Source organism: Camelus bactrianus, chromosome X (assembly GCF_048773025.1).
Source record: "Camelus bactrianus isolate YW-2024 breed Bactrian camel chromosome X, ASM4877302v1, whole genome shotgun sequence".
Classification (NCBI taxonomy): Eukaryota; Metazoa; Chordata; class Mammalia; order Artiodactyla; family Camelidae; genus Camelus; species Camelus bactrianus.
This window is the reverse complement of record NC_133575.1, coordinates 88,087,464-88,095,382: the sequence shown is the minus strand read 5'-3', so window position 1 is coordinate 88,095,382 and position 7,919 is coordinate 88,087,464.

Below are 7,919 nucleotides of genomic sequence, written 5' to 3'. Positions count from 1 at the left end.
ACACAGTGGTGGCTACTTAAATTGCAGGTAGAATATCTAACAAGAAACCAATAGCCTGTGGATTTTTTATTACAAACCAAGATTTAGAAAGTGTTTATCATACACAACCAGAGCTGTATATGAGGGAATAGAAACTAGTAGGAAAAATCTGCTGAGAACTTAAATGACTTAAACTACTTAATCTTCATCTGAGGGATACTGAATTGGATGCTGAGGGACTGGGAATGCCAGTTGCCAGTAGGCAGACAATGGAAAACTGGGGAAGAAATAAAGGACAATAATGTTCCCAGAGAGACACCCTATAGGGTGAGGCTCTCAGGCAACCTAATCATGGACTTGCTCTTGGGCTTCACAACATGGCCCTGGGACAACTACCTCCTTCTCTGCCCAGATGGAGAAACATGAAAGGGAGCTTATCTTTGGTACCAGCTGGCAACACATAGCCTGTCTAGTTGGCAGCTTGGTTGATGGCTTGATGCAGGCCAGCATCACAGAAACAGAGAAACCAAGACACTGAGAGGTTAGTCATCTCAGCCAAGAAAGAGATGGAGTCAAAGGTTGCATCCCTTGCTTATACACAGTTTGTTGTTTAGTTTGATCCCTACCAAAGTCACTACCTCTGCTAAGTATCCTGAACTCTTGATCAACAATTGGGCAAATTGCACCACTGGCAAAATTTGTTTTAGTACCCCCTATTTCCTTTTTAGTTTCCCTTGCCCCTTTTTCTAGTACTACTGATCCCCCTACACTTAACTTAGTTCTTCTCAAAAAGCTAGTTCTGGCTGGCTGTCAATCAACTCTCAATAAGATTTGTTGATTAATTGATGCACTGTCTAGTAATTGCTTACAGTATTCCCTTTCACAGAGGTTTTCCACCCCCTTCTTTCTTTCCATTTTTGCAAGGCACTCCTGAAGACTAGAAAGTCTCCCACAGATAAGGAAATTAAATCTTAAATGAAATTTCAGATGCCATAATAGGGAACAAAGGAAATATTTCATGTAGGGGACTCGCTTAATTTTTAATCATACTACCTAGGCTCCTTTAAGGCCAACTCTGTGTTAAGCAGAGCAGTTACATATTTATTGTATATACATACATACACACACACACACTATTGGCAGAAAATATTATTTGCATATTCTTTTCTCCTTAGCCAGCACTTGGTTGTTATGTGCACTATCATGTTAAATACACAAAACAGTCATATGTGGTCTGTGCTTTTATGACTTTCCTCATTAACAGATGAGTAAATTAAAATCCAAAGAGATTAAAGAATTTGATGAAAGCACACAGGGAGTAATTGGTGGAACTGATATTGAAACCCAGGTGGTCTCTGGAGTTTGTATTCTTGAAACTACATTCTACTGCCTATTGGGAATTAGAAAGAAATGAGAAAGAGTTGAGTGTTGTTGACATCAAGCCACTTATAATGGAAAAGGCAGGGTCCTTCTTGGGGTCTTGAAGTATTATGCTTCCTCTGGTCACCATCTCCTGTATTCATGTACCCCATGGACTGAGGGCATCCTACATTTTGCTTTCTAAGAACACTCAGGATACTGCCCATTGCCACTGTTTCAGACCCTGGCAGGAGGGCAAGAGGGATCTGTAGGATTAGTGCATACATTGCCAGCTTCCCTGGGATCACAAGCAATGAGAACTTTGTATCTATTCTCTTCCTTCTCCCCATCTCTTTCTCTAATCTCATTTCACTCATGGTAGCATTGACCAGTGTTAACCTCTGGCCAAAGAATGTTGATTTTTTCTAATGTTTACAAGAGCTATTGATTTCAAGGCTCATAAAGTATGGAGGATCCCTGTTGTCAAGAATGGATCATTAACTCTTCACAAAACTAGTGAAGGACTGCTAGATTAAATTTCTTATTAACTATGCAGAGACCAAAGAATTTGGAATAAGTGACAAGATGCCCTCAATTTATGGATAGATCTTAACGCACTGTTCTACTTCCACTGGGGGAAATGGACCAATTTCTCATCCTATAGATTCTAGAGAGGATATCTTATCCCCTTTGCACTAAAATAAACATACTTGAGAAATTCTATCCCAAAGCCCTCTAAGACAAGCATACTTCCCATCTTTACAGGTCCATTAAAAATAGGGGCCATCTATCGTTGTAGGAAAGCTCTTAATAGAGAAGCAAAGGAAGAAGGGGAAATGGAGAAACCAGACCCCAAATTTAACCCAGAATTTTCAGATAAGTTTCATTTAAGTTCCTGCAACCAGGACTTATAGACAAAATAAGTAATGGGTTAGGGCAGGGAAAATATTCCTCGGGTGCCCAGATACTAATCCCTAAAAACTTTCCCTTCAGAGATAGAGTCATTATTGGGGGTTTAAGGCTATAGCAACTATTAAAATACAAATATTCTAGGATTAGGTGATTATAAAGCCATGATGTTTTAAAGCATTCATGGAAACCACTCTTCTTACTTATTGGTAGTGTTGGTGTTTAATATTGTGGAATATTTAATTTGCGTAAGTCCAAAGAGGCCTTCTATTTCAAACTTTCACCTCAGTTCACTAATCTCCTCTACAACATCCTGATAGGGCTCCAAGAGATGACTGGGAATTCTATTTTCCAACGTACCCTGTGCTGCAGGTGTTTCAAACTAAGTCCAGATTGACCTCCTCAGAACCTCTATTTCTTAGCTTTGATGCTTCCCCCTAGACTTTCAATCTGGAATTAGAGCAAATAACACTCCCTCCCCACAGACCTTGACAAATGCTCACAGCAACATTATTCACAATAGTCAAAAGGTGGAAACAACCCAAATGTTCATCAACAGATGAGTGGATAAACAAAATGTGGTATATCCATACAATGGAATATTAATCAGCCTTAAAAAGAAAGGAAATTCTAATACATGCTACAACAGGAATGAACTTTGAACTTTGAAAACATTAAGCTAAGTGAAATACACCAGACACAAAAAGACAAATGTTTTCTTATTTCACCTATATGAGGTACCTAGAGTAATCAAACTCCTAGATACAGAAAGCAAAATGGTAGTTGCCAGGGACTGTAGGGAAGGAAGAATGGGGAGTTATTTTTTAGTGGGTGCAGGGTTCCAGTTTTTGAAGATGAGAAAGTTCTGGAGATGGAGGGTGGTATTGGTTGCCCAACAATGTAAATATCCTTAATGTTACTGAAGTGCACGCTTAAAAATGGTTAAAATGGTAAATTTTATGTTATGTATATTTTACCACATTTTTAGATGATGAAATCTGAATAAAATATGGAGCTTAATTAGTAAAAATAATACTCAGCAGTACAAATAAAACATGTCTACATGGCACCAAGAAGTGGACCCAAGTTTCTAACTATGGTCTGGCCAAGCACCAAGTACAACAGACTTTACCACCTTCCTTGCTCTAGATCAGAGATTTTAATAAGCACAGACTTACTCTCAGACAATGACACTTTCTCAATGCGTACACTATGAAAGAAATTGCTCCAAGCACCATTCATTTATTAACTCATTTAATCCTCCCCACAATCCTGTGAAATAATTATTATTAGCCTTATTTTACTAAGGGAGAAAGTGAAGCATGATGTGGCTTCTAAAACATTTACTACATAGTAAGATTGTGGTTCTCTATGAACCTCTGGATAATTTTTCCTTTCCATATACTTCTGCCCAGTTGGTTCTCCCCCATTGCTATGATTATTCTGTTTTCTAGTTTACTGGTTATTCCTCCCAACAAGGAAAGAATAAGAAGTGAGCTTATCAGGTTTTCCTATAGAACAAACATATTGAAGAAAACAAATGTTGCCAATCACATGGCTAATATATCCCCCTCTAGGGTCATGTGATACATAAAGCCAACACTGGGGGTGGGGGCAGGGCCAGCCAGCTTAAATCCACACTAAGCCAGTTTAGTCATTTATACATCACTGTAATTAAATGTCGCAGCTCCTATGGAAGTAGGTTTCAGTAGGTAGAGATCATCTTGGTTCAGTTTGGGAAGGAAAACATCCACTGATCAAATGAGCAACACTGAAAGGTGACTAGGGAAGTACTGAACACTGGCTATCTTGCTAACTATTCTGCCTCAGGCCCTCTGCCAATATGTTTACATTTCAACTCTGCCACTGGCGACCATCTCTCAGAATCTCAGCTGGGCCTTCTCCCAGGGCTAGCTTATGAGATTATGGAGATAGGACTCAAAACTCCAGCCTCAGTGGCTGGAAAGAAGAGTAAATCAGCATGAGATCAGGAGAGCATTTTAGAACAAGAATAGCCAAAGGACCTGGGATGTTTAGCTTGGAGAAGAGAAGGTTTAGTGCCACTTGGCCTTGTTCATAATAGAATAGCAGTAGCAATGTTTGTACTCAGTGCCAAGAACAGACCTAAACGCTGTATATGCATCACCTCTTTTAATTTTCACACAAAAACCCTATCAAGAAGGTACTATTGTTATTCTTAGTTTAGAGGTGAGATAATTTTAGGTTAAGGGTAGGTTTACACAGTGAGTAGGTAGTAGAGTTTACCACACTACCTGATTGTATACTTCCCATCCACTCCATCACCAAAACTTGTTTGTCCCTTCCACAGTAACTCCTACAATTTCTCTTGTTGTTCGTTCCCTAACTAGATGAAAAACTCTAAAGGGACGAGAACAATATCTAGTATTCTTCCATAGTAGAGCTCCGCTGCCTAGTGGAGCACCTGCATATTACTTAGCACTCACTAAACACTTATGGGAGGGAGGGAAGTGATGAAGAAGAGAAAGACTAACACCCAGATAGATTGAACCCGAGAGCATGTGTTCTTCACCACTAAATGACACTGCTGAATTGCTGTAGGCCACCAGCACCAAATTTTGGCCAACACTCCGGTTCAGTAATCTGCAAAATTCACAACAAACCCAGATCCATGTGCTATGTCAAAGCAGCCAAATTAACAGCAGGCACCACTCCTAAGACACTGTATTAAATGCTATATTACTCTGTTTGGCACCCCCATGGTCCAGTTCTACGCAGCACTGTTCTAAGTGGAATACACATTCTAACAAAGCATCCTACCACGCAGGGCTGGCCTGGGTTGTGGCTCGCACCAGCAGGTCCACAGTTTTTTTGAGAAACAAACATGCCAAGGCACTTTTCCTGCATTGCAGCAGCCTTGGTACAAGAATCATCTATTTCACCCTCTGTCCCTCTGTTTTAATTAGTCCTCTTTCTGAGCTCCTCAGTGGCTTTGCAGTGAAAAACCGTTAAAATTAAAAGAACATTTTCCTGATTAAATCCCCTCCCTGCACTTCCAAACCTTCAGTTGTCTATTTATGACTGTGAGCTTCATTTTACCAAGTTCTATTTCTAGGCTACTAATATCATCTCATGCAGAGAGAAAGATGTATTCAGCATTCCATGTGGTGTCATTTTCTGAAGGGGGTGAAGTCTCGTCTCCAATGCCTTCCTATTCTTTTTTTACAGAGAGTTTTAAGAATACATAAACCAACTGTTTTGAAGAAATAGCTCCCTTCTGTCCTTGCCATTCCTATTACTGGATTCTAATGGTGAAAAGTGAACACATATCCCGTGACATAGTGAAGACAGTTCTCAAGGAAAAATAGCTCTCCTTCAGGGAAAACTTGATGTTTTCTAGGACTTGGTGAAATCCAAGTTAAAATGCAAAAATTTTTTCTCAAGTTCTCACAGGAGCTGAAAAGTCTAAGACCTTCTACCAAGACACTTTTTCTTCCTTGGATGTGATACCTTGAAACCTAGCTCTGAAAATGTCAATTGAGACTCTAACAAATGCAAATCAACTGACTAGGTCACTGGTTTGTGTTGCTCTCTTTGTGGAGTCTCGGCTTCAAGCCATGCAAGACCTCAGCTTGCATCTGGGATTCCAGATCTTTAGGAAAGTAATCAATGTGAATTTTGGCTAAGATATAATGAAAATGTAGTAATGTACAAGGAACTAAAATATTAGCTCTGTATGTCAAATATCTTCAGTGTTCTTGTTATCACTTAACTAAGTCATATAGAATCTGTCATGACTGCATGTTTGTAACACAATCCAAGTTACAGCATATTTTGTAGCTCAGACATAATAAAAGCTATCATTAATTAGCATTTAATTTCAGGCACTGTGCCTTGTACTTTCATTTATTCAATTATTCAATCTTCACAACAACTCTACGACATAGGCACTACTGCTATTCTCATTTTATACATGGGGAAGCTGAGGTACAGAGAAGTCAATAACTTGCCCCATGACCATCACAGAGCTCACAACTGACAGAGCTGAGATTACAACACAGGTCTGTTTCTTTCTCCAAATATCACTCTCTTAGCCACTATCCTATAGTGCTTCTTAGATAAGAAAAGGAGGAAGGGTTTAAGAGGGTTGGTGAAAAAAATAGCATGAAATGATCATGATTGGGCTGTTTTTTACAGTAAAACAAACTCTAAGAATCTACTTATTCTAAGCCAGCTTTGAAAGAAAACTGAAAATTATCCTAACATTTAGGAAAACACCTTTGGAAAAAATAATGCAGTCAACAAAATAAGAATTTCCAGAATAGCCCAATCTATAGAGACAGAAGTAACGGGCCGGGGGAATGGGGAGCAAGTGCTAACAAGCATGGGGTTTCTTTTTGAGGAGATGAAAATGGTCTGGAATTAGACAGTGGTGATGGTTGCACAACTCTGTGAATACACTAAAGCTCACTGAATTGTATGCTTTAAAAGGGCAAATTTTATAGAGTGTGAAATATATCTCAATAAAGCTGGTATTAAAGAAAACAGAGGTTAGGTTAGAATGAAATCAGGTTTAAGAACATGTTGGCAAAACTAGCTTCAGAAATAGACATCTAAAAGGGCTGGAAGTTCAAGGTCATTTGTGATCTACTTCTCTGGAGACACCAGGAGCTCTATTCCCAAGCTTGCCAGGAAATGTAGAAGACAGCAGCACTGCCTGGCCACACGGCAGTGCCTCCTTCTGGGCATTTGTGTACGGTGGAAGGAGTGGGTGGGGAAAGGGTATTCAATTACATTGAACCTCCTTTCTTTGAGTGCATTTTGGCAAATAGGTTGATCCTATTTCTAACCCAATCCTGTTTATGGAAAGCCGATTGTGCACCAATCTGAAAGGTTATGTTGTCATCATTGGGAACCCAAGAAAAGTGCCTGTGAACTGATAACCAAAGGATTTAGGACCTAGATAAGCCACAGTCTGTCACAGGCCTCAGTCTGTCATATAAAATTGAGGCTTCACTACGTATCATATCTGGTAGGTTCTTGAAAGAGGCGAAAAAATAGCTGTTTCTCCCAAGGATGTCCAAAGGCAGTTGAACTATGCTCCTTGGGTCAGTTTCTGGCCTAAAATAGGATAGAGTATCTATGGTTGTGTCTTCTTTGGTTGTGTCTTCAGTGTACACACCCAGCATCTCTGATAAATTTAACCTGGTTTTAAGCATCTTTAAATGTTTTCTTATCTAGCAAGATATTGAAACTGACTTTCTCTCTTGATTAAATTGCCAGTTTAATTAGGCCATAGGTAGATGATAGCTATATTGACTTTTTCAGTCTCTCTAAATGGCCCTTGCTATTGGATATCATCTTAGTTCCTGGAAATAATCTTAGCGAAAAGCACAACAATCTTACTTTTTGAATCAATTACCAAAAGAATACAGATAAACCACTGCCAAGTCATTTGTTGATCACAGAACTACTCACTATTATAGGAACATGATCCTACAGGCAGAAGAGTATCTGGGTTTGATTAATAATGGTAAAGACTCTCAGATCAAGCACATCTCTCGAACTGGCCATTCTCACAAGGTCCTATTTCTCAACATTACACAAGTCATAATTTGTAACAGCACAAATAATTTATAAAGAAACAAGAGAAACATGAACATCTTCTCTACACAATTTTTCAGTGATCTTCT